Here is a 15,357-nt window from a genome sequence, read left to right on the forward strand (position 1 = left end):
ACCAAATAACATTGTCCACAATATGTGGAGCATTTATCATGATAAAATATGCAAATTAACCATAAGCCATTAAGCATGTTCTTCTTATTTTTGTGTTGGCTAACTGTTGACATCCCTTTTGAAAACTGTTAACTATTGCACCGATCGCTCAGTTTTCTGGACACAGTTTGATACTCAAGTTTAGTCAAGGTGCTAATGCTTGCTTGTCACTTGTTCCTCATGCACATTGAAATCTTGCGGGCAATGATAGTCATGTTTGCCTGAGTATAAAAGAAAAGGTTAAGACCAACTTGAAACTGTGAATTGATAAGAAGACTGGTGCATAGATTTATTTTTAAGAATTTTTATTGATTGTGCACATTTTGTATTTTTGTTATGTATTATACTTATATTCTAGCAGCTCATTTTGTAAACTCAGGTATGTTGTTAATTGTATTACACCCACACATTACTGTAATTGATTGCACAAGCTGTAATATATTGAGTCTTTAAGCGTCAGTACCTCTTTTAGAGTCCTAATCACTGTCGTTAAGGGTCTTTGAAGTCCCTTCAAATGAACTTAACTGCTGTAGCTGGTTTTGTACCAGCATTAATCTGTTGTATATTTATTTCTGTATCTTTTAATCAAAATCAACCTATTTTTTAAATGTCAATTCTGTAATTTTTTATCATTACCACTTTTTATTATCGTTTTATTACGCACAGTATTTTATTCAGAACTTGCTCAAGTGTATAAGAAAATTCAAACCATTGAGGGTAAATATGTTACTTAGCATAGAAAATAAACTATATTCTGACCTGATGTATCTCAGTCGTAAAGATTTACAGAATTTAACTTTGAGAAACACTGTTGTAATGCATACCGCGGTTTTGAACTTGAAACCGCGATTATTTGTATAACTAAATATATTATTTAAAAACACTTTCTAGCTTAAGTTGATGACACCAGAACTTATGACGAGAGTTATCGTGCTGCTGCTGGGTGTGAATTTCCCCTGAGGCCAGTCCACACCAATGCAACCAATCGCAACTCTTTGCAACACAACTGTTGCATGCAACTACTTGCAACCATTATCCCCAATGGCTGTTGCAAGAAGTTTCATTTGTGCAGTCTAGACTGGGTGCAATAACTTCAATACAGCCGTTGTGTAATGCACAATCTTTTTTGTTTTTTCTTTGGAACTGAGAAACCAGTTTGCATCATTTTCTGTGATATTTAGGTTTTTAAGGACACACATGCATTCATCTGCCAGTAAAGATATGAACATGCTCATGTCTAAATACAACCTGAATATCTGGTTTGGTAACTAATATTGGCTTAGTATGGGTATTGTTTACTCTACAGACTGAAACATATAATACTCAGCATTGTGCATGTAGTAGTCGCAGTTAAAGAAATAACGTGATAAGCCTACTCAGTAGACTATTCACTGAAAAGTACCAACACCCTAAACAAACCCCTGAAAATGATTCCTTGTATTGTCAGTAGGCCCTACTGTATGACAATACAGGGAATCATTTTCAGGTGGTTATTCGAGTACAGATTACTGTTCCATGCAGTTCCATCTCAGAGAAATAACATATTTCCTCCTCTGGTTTCTATTTTGGATATTTTGTTATGTTCAATGTCACTGATAGCTCTGCTAGCACATAGACCGTAGGAACTATCACATTCTTAAATGGAGTAGTATTTCCTCCTGGCTAAAGTGTTGCTGCACCTTTTATTTTATTTTTTTGTAATTGACAAGCCTGTTTGGCCTGCATCCTCAAGGTGCTTGCCATGGTCTCCTGTGGTCATGTACAGAGGTAGCTTTTACTCTACTGTTCGCAGGTTCTGACACTGTATCTGAATCTGTATGCTGTAAATCAAAGGTACTACTTACGTTAGTTATGTATATTTTCTTTATTTTTTTCCTCCTTTCTTTTATTATATATATTTTTTTTTACGAAATGTGTCTATAGGGTCGGTGATGGGTGATTTTAAGCAGTCACACCGTGACTGCGTCAAACTAATTTGACTATGTTGGGTGTGATACCTACCATTAAACAGTGCATCAAGCTAAACACAGGACAAAGCAGTCATCCCCACACTCACACTTGGGGAGAGCCTCTGTCTTCGGCTGTCACGATTACAAGTTTAAGTTGATGATTAATTGTCACACAAATAATTGCCATTACCAATCTAATCGTGTTTTTGGCATTGCACTTTGTATCATGAATACAAAATTAATTTCAGTTTGCCCTTTTAGGCTTAGCAAATAATGTAAATATATAAAGACATTACTGACATAGGCTTTTTAATCATTTTATACTTTCCAAAAAATTGAAAATAGCGTTTGTGGATCTGTTATTTTTAAAATTTTGGAAAATGTTTGAGAATGTATGAATATTTTTCAACATGGAAACAATTATGACAACAGGTGTGCAGTCACACCCAGCTCAAGTCTAATTATTTTGCCCCATGCTGTAACTGCTTAAATCAGCCATCACCCACCTTATAGTGTACATCCTGCATATGATGTAATCTGAGTTCCCAGAAGTTCTCACATAAAAACGGGAGGGACGAGAATCAGAATATGATGTAACCCATATGTCACTGAAGTGTCATATTTATTTATACCATAGATTTTTAATAAATCGCTATTAAGTGTGTCTAAGTTTGATGATTTTTGGACCATATGACAGTATTTTCTTCCCTCACTCCTGCCAACTTTATTGTTTTGCTCTCGAAAAATGCTTTAAAGTAAGATACACATTGTGTGTAGACTAGTTGGCTTAGAAACTGCTGATCATTGCCTATCTAAAAAAATACCTTTATTTAATTATTTTTCTGGTCAGTTATCGTCTTTGGAATGCATCCCTCTCACACTGTTGTAGACTAATTGTAGCCTTTTCTTTCAAAACAAAAGAAGTAGTGGAGGAACCATTCAGTTGGCAAAGGATTAATTGCCATTATCACACTCTTTTGGGTTCCCTTAATTACAATGATTTCTGTATCTTTGCCTTGCAAAACACACACACACACACACACACACACACACACACACACACACACACACACACATTTGCAAGAGTTTTTTATTTTATTTATATTAAAATCTTGAACTAGTTTGAGCTTGGCACAAAACACAATCTTTGAACATCTCAACAGCTGTTGAGGTAAAAGTCTGTTAAGAAAGTAAATGAATATGCTCAAGACAAACAAGTAATTTAAAGGGGGGAAAAAACTGAATGACCTTATTCTTCTGTTAAAGAGATAAGAGATGATTCAGTCAGTTCACATGACTATGATGCACAAAATCAAGCCTATCTCATTTACTGGAATCAGACACAAGGGGCAGCAGTCTTATTTACACTTGCTGTTTATTAAAGCCCTGGCCTACACAGTCTATACTTTATCATATGACAAAACAACAAAGATTCCTGAAAGATAGTCTTGTCGAAAGGCAATTTTGGAAAAGGGAATTGAAAATGTGAAAGATTTAGGCAATTTAGACGCCAAGGTCAGTGTAGTCCGAGCGTTTCAGGCAAAAATCGTGCACTTTATGAAAGAAGCATGAAATTTGGCACACAGTTAGAACATGCCATATGGAAAATCTTTGGCTATAGGGGCATCGCAGATTTGTCTTGGGAAACTTGTGGGAGCCAATCAAAGTTGCTCTCATAGACTTTACTATAGAGTATATACTTTTACTTAAGTAAAACAATTGAGTACTTTTTCCACCACTACTCATACCTAAAATAGAAAGAAATCTTTGTAGAGCACAAACAGTCACACGTGGTGAGCTGAATGCTCCCCTTGACAGTAAATGCTTTAATTGGAATAGTGTGTAATTATGTCACAGCTGAACTGCAAACCAAGCACACTGGTGTCAAACCACAGGGTCCAGAAGAACGTCATGGGGTTACACAAGTTCAACGTATCACAACATTCTTTCAGTAAGAGGAAACAGCAGGACAACATAAATAACATTAATAATTTTAAATAATAAAGCGTTATTTATATAGCACCTTACAAAGTGCTTTTACACACAAGGGCAAGGCAAGGTGCACAGAAGCAACAAAAACCAAAACAAGAGCAACAAGATACATTATCAATTTCCGGCTTTTGAGTTTGAGCTCCATGCATTTTATTTGAATGTGTATTTCACTTTTTTTTTACTCTGCTGTCATGTAAGTTTCCATGCCATATTTTGTGATGTTACTTACCATTAGTAGCCATAGCCCTTCATTTATTTAAAAAAAATAATATGAAAAACATTGCCAGAAGCCACACAGAGAACAGCACGTGACCTGGTATAATTAGAGTAATTACACCAATTGGCCTTCACAATCTCCATGTTGGATATCTGTGTCCTAAGGCACAGTGAGATGAAGTTCTTGCTATGATAACCTGCATTTTTCTCCTCACGTCTGTTCAATTCAGCAGACCTTTTCAGCAGCTCTACTAGAAAGATGAAATGATAATGATAGTGGTATCAGGTTGAGGCAGCACTGGAATTTCACAGCATACAATATTTGAACTACATGGTGCATGGAAAGGGCCTGTGGGAGAGTATCTGTATCTGTCTTAGGGGTTCAAAGAGTCTCTTATACAGTACATGAAAATAATAACTTATTCAAATAACTTATCTGATGTACTGTATAGTTATGTTTGAGCAAATGACAATGTCACACAATACACTTTGTCATACCAAACCAAAGGTCCTTAGACAAAGATACAAGTATAGGAACACTACTGTACATGTTGTTTTTGAGTGTTAACACCATGACTCACAGTCAGAACATGTAAGTACTTATTTGATTATAACAGATTGTCTATGAGCTGGGTCTTCATGTTCTTATTTATGAATGCTGAATTATGTAAATCCCAGTACTAAAACTCCATATGACGTGCACCAATTTCAACAAGCCACTCCACATTCTAGTTATTGTCTGATAACAATGTTGCCTGGGGTGCGTGCATGGCCTGTTTGACCTGTTTGGCACAATGCGAGATTTACTGTCTTTGTGTAGTGTAAAAAGAATTAGATCCATCAACATTTACAGGTGTTCAATGTCACGGTGTAGTTCAAATATCCTCAACTAACCGAGTAGAAGTAGATCATCTTTTAAAGGGGCGCAAAACCCATAGGTTGATTTTGTAGTTTGTTTTCCACGTCAGGTTAAAAACTACAGCAGGCTAAAAACATGGCACTAGTACACAGTGATGTAAGCAACATGGCTGCAGCTAATGAAATTAATAATGGGCGTGTTGTCGATTGATGTGTTTAACCTGAGCTGGGAAAGAAACTACAAAATCAGGCTGGGGTTTTATCAAAATGTTTTTCAAGCAACTTATTAGAACGACACTGCAAAGAATTTAAACAAGCTTCTGTAAAGTCTTTCAGTGAAATGTCAAAATGTGATGTCATTCATTCAGGAATGCTGTCTTAGATTACCATAGGCTTGGATAGTCTGGAGTGGAACTGAATGTAGGGAATGCAAAGCATGAAGTATCTGGGCCTTCCAAGACTCTGTGGTCTACTGGCCCAAAAATAATAAAAAATAAATCAAGTTCAGTTAAAGGTTCATAATTTAGGTGCAATCTATATAAAAAAAATGCCTTCATCAATGTGCTTGGTTTGAAGTCACATTGCAAAACGTTTTGTCTTGTGATTATACATTTATCACAACTGCTGAATCAGCACATTATAGTGAAACCTCATTCCTGAACTAGCCACTGACATTATACCGTACTTAACACACAAAAAAAACAGTTGTGTCCCATAGAGGAAACTGAGGAAGGGAGAAACTGCTGACATCAGGGTTTGTGAAGTTCCTAAATGGGGTTGTCTGGAGACGGTCACACACTCACTTGATGACACTATATAGCAGTCTGGAATGCTGCTTATGGATGTTTCGGCACACTGCCTTCCTTAGCGTGGTTGCAAGGCTTTACTACATAGATATAACATGAGTGCCCAGCCCAAGCTTCTAGCCCAAGATACAAAAATATAGACTTGGGATGATTTTTCTGCACTGTACATTCTGAGCTGCGAACAAAGGACAATGGTATTGCTGCACGATACTTGATTTGTTGTTCAGCAATCAGCATACAGTGTATATACAAGCCTCTGCCCCATGTTATTGTGCTTTCCATAACATTGAGAAGACATGGTTTACAAAATATGCCTCCATTTAGAACACAATGCACTGTAGGACCTGTATGTTACTCAATCGTGGGTGGGTCACGACACGTACACATTATGTGTCCCTTAATTTTTTTGTTCCTACATTTTCTTTTGAATTATTTCAAATCATTTTCAAAAAACATTACCAAAAATCATTTTCATGAATACAAAAAGAAAATATGCAATGGTCTTTTTGTAAGTAATTTCATGAATAAATAACATTTAAATCTAAGAAATTCCATAAATTAGAAAACAAATGTTTAAGAAGTAGTGAAAATAGCCAATCTACAAGCCCACAACGTGACTCGAAGCGACGCGTTGTGAGCTTGTAGATCTGCTTTTTTCACTAGTTTGGGTCCCAGGCAAATGTCTTATCTCTCTTTTGGGTCCCAGGCTAAAAGGTTTGGGAACCACTGATCTATAGTAACCCCACAATACAATGGAGGAGTGGTGCCCTCCATTCATCTCCACTGAAACCATGTCCCTGCATAGGCCTAATGGATTTGAGGATTGGTCAAGCTTCACGTGACATCGCATGTATATATAGCCACAACCACACTTGCAATTTCCCAGACTTGCACCTTTCTAGTTTCAATGTAAGGTTCTGATACTTCATTTGTTGTTTGAAAATTGTGGAAGTGGTCCACCTACAAACCATTGCTTTTCCCATGGTTGTCTAGCTGTTCTGGTATATATTACTTCTTCTAAAACGGCTAGTTCCATTCCTTGATTCTGATTGGCTGGTTTCCCTTTAATTGCTGTGGTATATGAGACTATAACCTACACCTCTAATCAGTTTATATCAAACCCAAGTGTGTTATTTCAGCCGGTGTAAAATACCAGGTAACCACTCGCCTCTTGTGGCTTATTGCTTCAATACGCTCTGACAACTGAGATCTACTCATCGTGGTCATTTTGTTTGAGAGGACCTGTGTGTGTGTGTGTGTGTGTGTGTGTGTGTGTGTGTGTGTGTGTGTTACAACATGTTTACACACTATCAGCCTCCTACACAGTCCTACACTTTGAACCTGTGTGTGTGTGTGTGTGTGTGTGTAATAATAATATAACTGGATTGAAATGAAATATAAAGAAAAGAAAGACAGACAGACAGAAAGAGAGAGAGATGGAAAGGAAAAATGAGGGAAAATATGCAGCAATGTCCTGTTAGCTGTCATTGGCAGGTGACCTAATAGACAGATGATTCACATTCTTATGATCCTTGGAGTGGCCACATCCCTCCGTTTATTAAGAAACCATGCAGCATTGTGATGTGTAATGTTGGAGAGTGTGGGTGAAAGCTGCAGCAATAGCAGCATGTATGGTGAGAGTCATAGTGTTGAACCCAATACATCATGAGTTAAGGACGTCATTCATCCATACAGTAGTTCCACTTCTCAGCCCAGGATGAGTGTTCATAGGCGGGGATGAGTAGCGAGGAGGGTTCTATTTAGCTCATGAACGGTATATTGTATCCTTTAATTTTGAATTATTGATTGATTGATTGATATTTGCACAGCATAATTTACACAACCATATCATTACTAAGAATTTATTGAAAATGTACAGAACATTTAAGTTTGTTCCCTGTCTAGCTGAATTGATCACTCAGCCCTGATGGGTTCCACCTGAGAATAACAAACGTTTCAAATGTTTAGTGACTGTGAATCATGATGAGTAAGTGCAATACATTGTAAGTGCAATGTGTATGGGTGCAATATAGGTGTTAGGTTTGATTGATTGGTTGCTTAACATTTACCTGTTGCTGTTGTGTCATTTTCCAGTGTGATTGGGCTGGACCATATAGAATGGCAGAGGGAGGTTTTGATGTGTTTATGGAATTTCCAAGGATATTTATTGTAGTAGTGTGAAGAGGCCCCCTCAAGTAAAATGTTACCCGTTTTGAATCAACGATTTTTTTTGAATTAACCAAAAACAATTGCCTACTCAATGTGAAAGAGTGATGCATCAGGCATGCCTGCTCAGAAAGAGCGATGCATGCATGTCTACTCAGAAAGAATGATCTATAGGTACTCAAAGCGAAAGAGTGATGCATGTTCAAAGCAAAAGAGTAATGTGTGAAATTGGAGGTTGAACTTGAGGTTAAAGGATAAGACAATTTCCTCCATGGGGTATTTTTAAGGAAATACATAAAACGTCCAGCCACAAGGAAGTGAACTATGCAACAACAAAAAGGCCTGGCTGCCATTGAAAAACTGAAATGCCCATAAAGTAGTTTAAAATGCCAGTCTTCTGCATGAGAGACAGGATAGTTAAGGTTAACATTTGTGAATGACCACTTAAACAGCGTATGGTTAAGCGCAGTCTGACTCTATGCTAGTGTCTTTTTAGTTTTCTGTTATTCCGGGATAAAATGCTATTTTATGCAAAAGCTTTTCCATGCATGCTGGGGTTTAAGTGGTTAACTGTACCTTTAATATTTGCTTCCTTGTGAGATCTCCATTATCTCCTTTATGTGGACTCGAATAAATTGTTAAAATGTGTGTGTGTGTGTGTGTGTGTGTGTGTGTGTGTGTGTGTGTGTGTGTGTGTGTGTGTGTGTGTGTGTGTGTGTGTGTGTGTGTAGTGTCCCCGTGTCCCCATATCTGGCCACTGAGGAAGTTAGTGTCTTGGTGCAGGGGGTTGTTGGCTGGACTGGTGCGCCCAGGGACGTGCAGAGAATGTTAGAGAGGCAGGGGCTGACATTTCTAAAAGGGCCTTTTGGTGAAAATATCGAAAATAGCAGACCTCCAAGCTCACAACGCGTAGCAGAGGTAGGCTATTTTCGGTACTTGATACCACACTAAACTAAGCATAATAAAGTGAATACTGCATGAGATGTGGCATACAGCATGGATTTCTACACAGAGAAGGCAATTCATTCAACATAAAGTGCACTTTTAACCAAACCGGTTCGGCCATGAATCGGCGGCGGAAAGCGCCTGTTGCCGACAGGGAGCTCATCGGCAGGTTTTCGGCAGCGGGTCGGGAACGCTATCAACCAGTATCGACAGAAAACTGGAAGACTGGACTGCTCAGTTTTGTTGAGTCACCCCTGGCCGTCGGTAGGATTGAGGGAGTTGTAGAATGGACTATTAGTTTGCTACTGCTGCAAAACCAAGCCAAAATAAGCCAGAGACATTTTCCCGTCCCACATTTTTACTCAATAGCATATTCACAATCTCAACTCTCAATTTCCTATACTAATCAACTCCAAAGCAACGCTAGTAATAGTGATGTGTGTTGTATTGGTAAGAGCAGAAAAAAACACCGCACAGAGTAAAATCTCCGCTTCCCCCGTCCGGTTGCCAGATTCTGTGAGTGAAAAAAGCGACCAGGTCTATGAAAAGAAGCCCAAAAGAAAACAACCTTAAGTAGCTTATAACGAGCAGACCTGGCAACACAGTGCGCATGCGCACAACTGCGTACAGTAACTACAGTCTGCGTGCAGTCGGCTGGAAAAGAATTTGCTTTGTTTTTTGCAGTTCTTTGCAGTCTGTGAACAGTTAGAAAGAGTCTCCGTAGTATTTTCGGTGTGGAGGCCTTAAGATGCTGCATTCAAGTTCAGGAGAGTTTGGACAAGGCTATTCTTTTGAATGCTGCCTTCAAGTATGGCATGGAAAGGGGACATTTGCTATTATTTCACCACAGTAAATAACTGCATTCATGGTCTGGAGGGGGCACTTTTTACAGACTGATAAAAGGGCAGGGGCTCAAGCCCCCTTTGATGTCTATGTGTGCACGTGCCTGGGTGACTCATGGGGTCATGGGTTCGATCCCAGCTTGGGGTGCTGCACTTCTCGTCCACGTGTGTGTGTGTGTCTGTTGGTTTTGATCAGGGTGGTCTCAATGCCTAACACTGCAGGTTCGCCCACTGCCCAGCTTTATGAAAGTGCACAAACATAACAGTAACAGACTAACAGCAGCACCGTGAGCCACGGCGACCAACAAGGCCTGGACAATTGCCCGGTCCATGAGAGCTTGACTCACTGCTGAGGAAATGACACCAGGTTCACATGAGTACAGTCAGCTCTTTGCAATGTTAAAAACACACCAGCGAGCTGCAATGGCCACTTATCATGTGACTGAGGTGAAGCAGATGTTTATAGATTTTGGGTTCCTATCTCTGGTCACAGTATTCATATACAAAAATGACCATCAAACACATTTCACAGACAGTTCTATTATTAGTTTTGACCCGTTTAATTCCTGTTTTATGAGTTTATTTAAGTCCTAAATCGTAGTCGTAAAACCGCTCTTTACCTTCGGACCCCATACAGTTTATTTCGAAAACATCCAATGTGACAAAACTATTATGACCAATGGGAATAAGGTAGAGCCACACTGTGAGAATATCAGTCTGTTACAAAGAGGGAAGTGGCCTCTTCCCTGGTCGTTCCTGGTTGTTTGTTGTAATTAGAGCTGTACACAAAACTGTCCCAAAGCTGGTAGGGGGATGGGAGAACCCACACACGCTCCCCGAATACAAAGACAAAAACGTGTGTTTGTGTGTGGGTATGTGTGTCTTGGAAAGCAGCCAGTGGACAGGGAGGGAGGGGGGCAGTCAGCATTTTTCAGGCAACATGAATGAGGCCCTGCCAGAGAGGGCTTCCTGTGTGAGGGCTATAAAAACAAAAAACCCAGGCTACAGAATGCTTGGTGCTCCCACATTCCAGAACCAGAACCTGCTGCCAGGTACAGACACTGACCCCCGACCCACCCCCACACTACCAGAGAGGGAGAATACACATTCTAGGGGAGAGGTCCCCTGGAATGAACTCTCACTGTTGAATAACAAGAATTGACACAGTCAATATATAAGCTGGTCAGATGGAAAAAAAAAGTTTTTTGAAAAAAAAAAAAAAAAAATGTTTTTTGAAAAAAAAAAAGTTTTGGAAAAAAAAGTTTTTTGGAAAAAAAAAGTTTTGAAAAAACTCGGGCGTGCTCAAACAACAGTAATAACTGCGTATTACCTTACTGTACTTTACTGTACTGTATACTGTACCTCACTGTACTGTACTGTACATATTCTGTGTTCTATATCTATGAAGTCTGTGTTCTAGATCTATGAATTTTGTCACTCCCCCCCCCCGTGTATGTGTGTGTGTGTGTGTGTGTGTGTGTGTGTGTGTGTGTGTGTGTGTGTGTGTGTGTGTGACTTTTACTTATAACTGAGTACATCTACAGTGCAGTATTGATACTTTTAAGATACTTTAAAAAAAACAAGTGTAAAACATTTGAGTACTTTTTCCAACAGCTACTTTCCCCCATAGCCTGGAGGACTCCTGCTAAGTTTGCAGTTGCCTTAGAGCCTATTACTCTATAAATCTATCTGTGATGTCTGATTGTACTAAAACTAGCATGCTTATTAGGCAGTAGTGGGAAAAGTACTCGCATTCTTTACTTAAGTATCATGCAATACTGCAATGTCAGTGGAAGTCTTGTATTCAAAATGTAGGATACTAGTACAAGTATAAAAAGTATTTGTATTAAAATGTACCAAAAGCAGAAAGTACGCATTATGCAGAACTTAATGTAACCAAGGTGTTCAAATAAGTGTATTGATTGTAGGCATTTTCCAAAATCTTGTGGTATTTCACTGCTACATATCGTTCTAAATATATGCTTTCTTGTCATTTAGTACAATGAATGTGTTACCGTGTCTCTAGAAATGTGCTCATTATTGGTGAAGATACTAACTGTAATTCTCAAAGACTCGCATTGGTTCATTCAGCACATCGTTTTTGCTCTGTTTCATTTGATATTAAAATGCAACTCGAATTAATCTACTGTGTGGACACTGATCAGATGACAGGAAGAAGCAGCTCATCAATGAATGTACTTTGTGTTGCTTTTGTAAATTGTGTAGGGTACGATATTTTCATGACTTCACACCAAAGCCCATATCATGGTCATAGAGTTAAATCATTGACAACTTGCATACTCGTTCAGTTCATATGTTAATGCAGATGGTATGCAGATGGTGTGACACATCACCTACTACAGCCTACAACGATGCCCAGGGCAACACTGCATATTGTCTATAAATGGCTCACAGTTTAAATAACGTACGGTTTATTTGGACAATCATCTGTAACAGATGAAGTATAATTAAATACGACGTGATTAACGTTTGTTTGACATCCTCATCACAATTACATTGGATGCATCGCGTTGATTAAAGTGAATGGCTGCTATAGTTTTGCTAGTTTTCATCACCTAATCACCTTCCTTTCATAACCTAATCTCTACGTTTAGAATTGAAAGAAAAATAATGTTAATGTTAGTATGAAGCTAATTATAAAGCTTAAATGGATGATGATGTCAACAATGACTTGTGAAAATCAAAGAATGATAACCGATCTACAAGCAATCATACAAACATTTTGTACTTTGATGCCAATACTTTTGTACTTTTACTCAAGTATAGACCTCTCTTTTCTTCTGTTTCATTTATCACAAGCAGGCTGGCCACAGGCACCGGCTCAGTGTGAAGGAATGGTGCTCCCTGCTGGACAAAATATTTCATTACAGCAGTACAGGTCTGGCTCCCAATCATGAGCTCGGTGACCATGTGACATGGACAGCCAATCGGCAAATAGGTCCCCTAGGTCCCCTGAATGTCTCAGGACAATGTAATCTGTTTAAAGAGCTGGTCCTGCTGACCAGCTAAAAACCACAGTATCACTGGATAGGTTACTTTATGGAAATTAAAGAAGAAAAACATACCTAATTCTCAAACAGAAAAAGGGATATGAACACGTGGAGCTTAATGTATGTATCGTATAATCAAGAAAGAGTCTGGAGCTGATGTAAAATTGGCTTTTGAGAGAGGATCTTCCAGGAAGAGTGGATCACACATCTTTAGTTGTCATTTTGACGATCTCAACACACAAATGTTAAGCCATTAGTCACTTGACCAGCAGAGGTAAAATCATCAATAAATCCATCCATCCATCCATCCATCTTCAACCGCTTATCCGGAATCGGGTCGCGGGGCTAACAGTTCCAACTGAGACCTCCAGAAATTGTTCTCCATAATCCAGTTGACATTTAAAAAGGGAAATAGTTCAGTAATGTAAAGTGCAGTCCCCAGTGGCTGGAGATGTGCCAGAAACGTTTTAAATAAGCGTAGCGGGACAAACAGGGTAGATCATTCTATTCTGATTCTAAAAACACTGACTCTGGGTGCAGCAGGATGTTGCTCTCAACCCACCAGTACCATGCAAACCCAATGACAACATCCTCGCAGCATGCATTCTGTGATTTCAACTATTACCCACTAATAAACTCCCATATAATTTCTTAAATTAAACCCAAGCCAAATGTGCTAATAGACGCACTTGGTGATTACATTTGTCACCTAAAAATAATGTTTTATAACTTGGGGTGTGCCTTTAAACTCTTCCGTGTCTTGTTCTGGGTAGCACTCAGGGAGTGGGTGGGTATTGGGTAACACCACCGCTTCCATCATTTTGAGCCACTCTGCTTGGGTCAACAGATGACCTCATGGGAGCTGCCGAACCACTTGTTTTGGCTTGTGTACCATGCATGCAGTGTAAAGCTTCCAAGAACTGTTTGTTTGGGAGAACAAATTCATACAATGGAAAAAAGATTGGGCTTGTTTCACACACATTAAATGTGGGGGAAGAGGCTGGCGGAATAGTTTAAGGCAAAGTTAAACACTGGGCTGGGCTGGTAAGGCAATCTGGTGGTTAGGTGACACATAACTGTATTATCACCTGTTCCACTAGCAATGGTTTGGGCTGCTCTGATTTATACTTTGTCATACAACAGAGCAAAGCGCATAGGCGATCTACAAGCTCACAATGTGTGGCGGATGCGACACATTGTGAGCTTGTAGTCCGCCTATTTTGTGTGTTGGAGTGACACACACAACATGTATACATCCGAGTCCACTGGGGAATATTCAAAGCACATTGTTCACTGCAGAACTGTTATCTGAACACTGCTATCTTTGGTCAAGATCTTGCATGATGAAAGTGACTCAGGTTGAATACCGGGACGTGGTCCTGATGGCGCCATCAATCCGAGACCTTCAGCTCCCACTGGATCGTTTCGCAGTAGAGTGTGCGGTGGCCGGAATGAGGATTAGCATCTCTAAATCTGAGGCCGAGAACGGAGAAGGAGATCAGCCAGAGAATCGGAGCAGCAGGTACGGTTTTGCAGTCGCTAAATAGCACTGTGGTGAAGAAAAAAAGAGTTGAGTCGGAAGGCAAAGCTCTCTGTATACCGAGCAATCTTTGTTCCTACTCTCGCCTATGTAGTGTGGGTCATGACCCAAAGTATAAGGTTGCGGGTGCAAGCAGCCGAAATGGGTTTCCTCAGACGGGTGGCTGGTATCTCCCATAAAGATAGGGTGAGAAGTTCAGTCACCCGAGAGAGACTTGGAGTAGAACCGCTGCTCTTACACTTGGAAAGGAGTCAGCTTAGGTGGTTCGGGCATCTAGTACGCATGCCCCCCTAGCGCCTTCTTAGGAAGGTCCTCGATGCATGTCCCACTGGGAGGAGACCCCGTGGCAGACCAAAGACCAGATGGAAGGATTATATCTCCAAACTGACTTGGGATCGCCTCGGTATACTCCCTGAGGGAGTGGAGGAAGTTGCTTGGGATAAGGAAAAAAACTTACCCCCGCGACCCGATTCCGGATAAGCGGTTGAAGATGGATGGATGGATGCACTCACACAACATAGAGGGATGTGTAGTGTTTATGCCAGGATATCTACTGTCTATTTGTCACTTTATATTAATGAGGAATCTGTTTGTCTCTGGCAAAGCCACTGATAGGCACAGACAGAGGTTTAACAGTCAGTTAATATCAGCATTGCTAACAACTGGAACAGTGGTAGCAGTAATGGGAAGAGTGCTTTGTGGCAAGGGCGAGGGTGGTTCCCATTACACACTACATGGATTTAAACCCCAGCACTGAGAATGGAGAGGGTGGGGGCTGTCTGCGGTCTTGTGCAGGATGAACTAAGAACAGCAAGGTATTTCGAGTTTGAGAAGCAACATTGCGATATAAAAAGTATAAAAATCAACGTAAAAAACACGTCTTACTGTTAATTAAAAAAACTAAAGGACATACTGTATGTATACACAGACACACACATACATGAAGACTGACAGACAGACAGACAGACAGACAGACAGACAGACAGACAGACA

The sequence above is a fragment of the Nannobrachium achirus genome (genome assembly GCF_963921795.1).
Source record: "Nannobrachium achirus genome assembly, chromosome: 12".
NCBI classification, from domain to species: Eukaryota; Metazoa; Chordata; class Actinopteri; order Myctophiformes; family Myctophidae; genus Nannobrachium; species Nannobrachium achirus.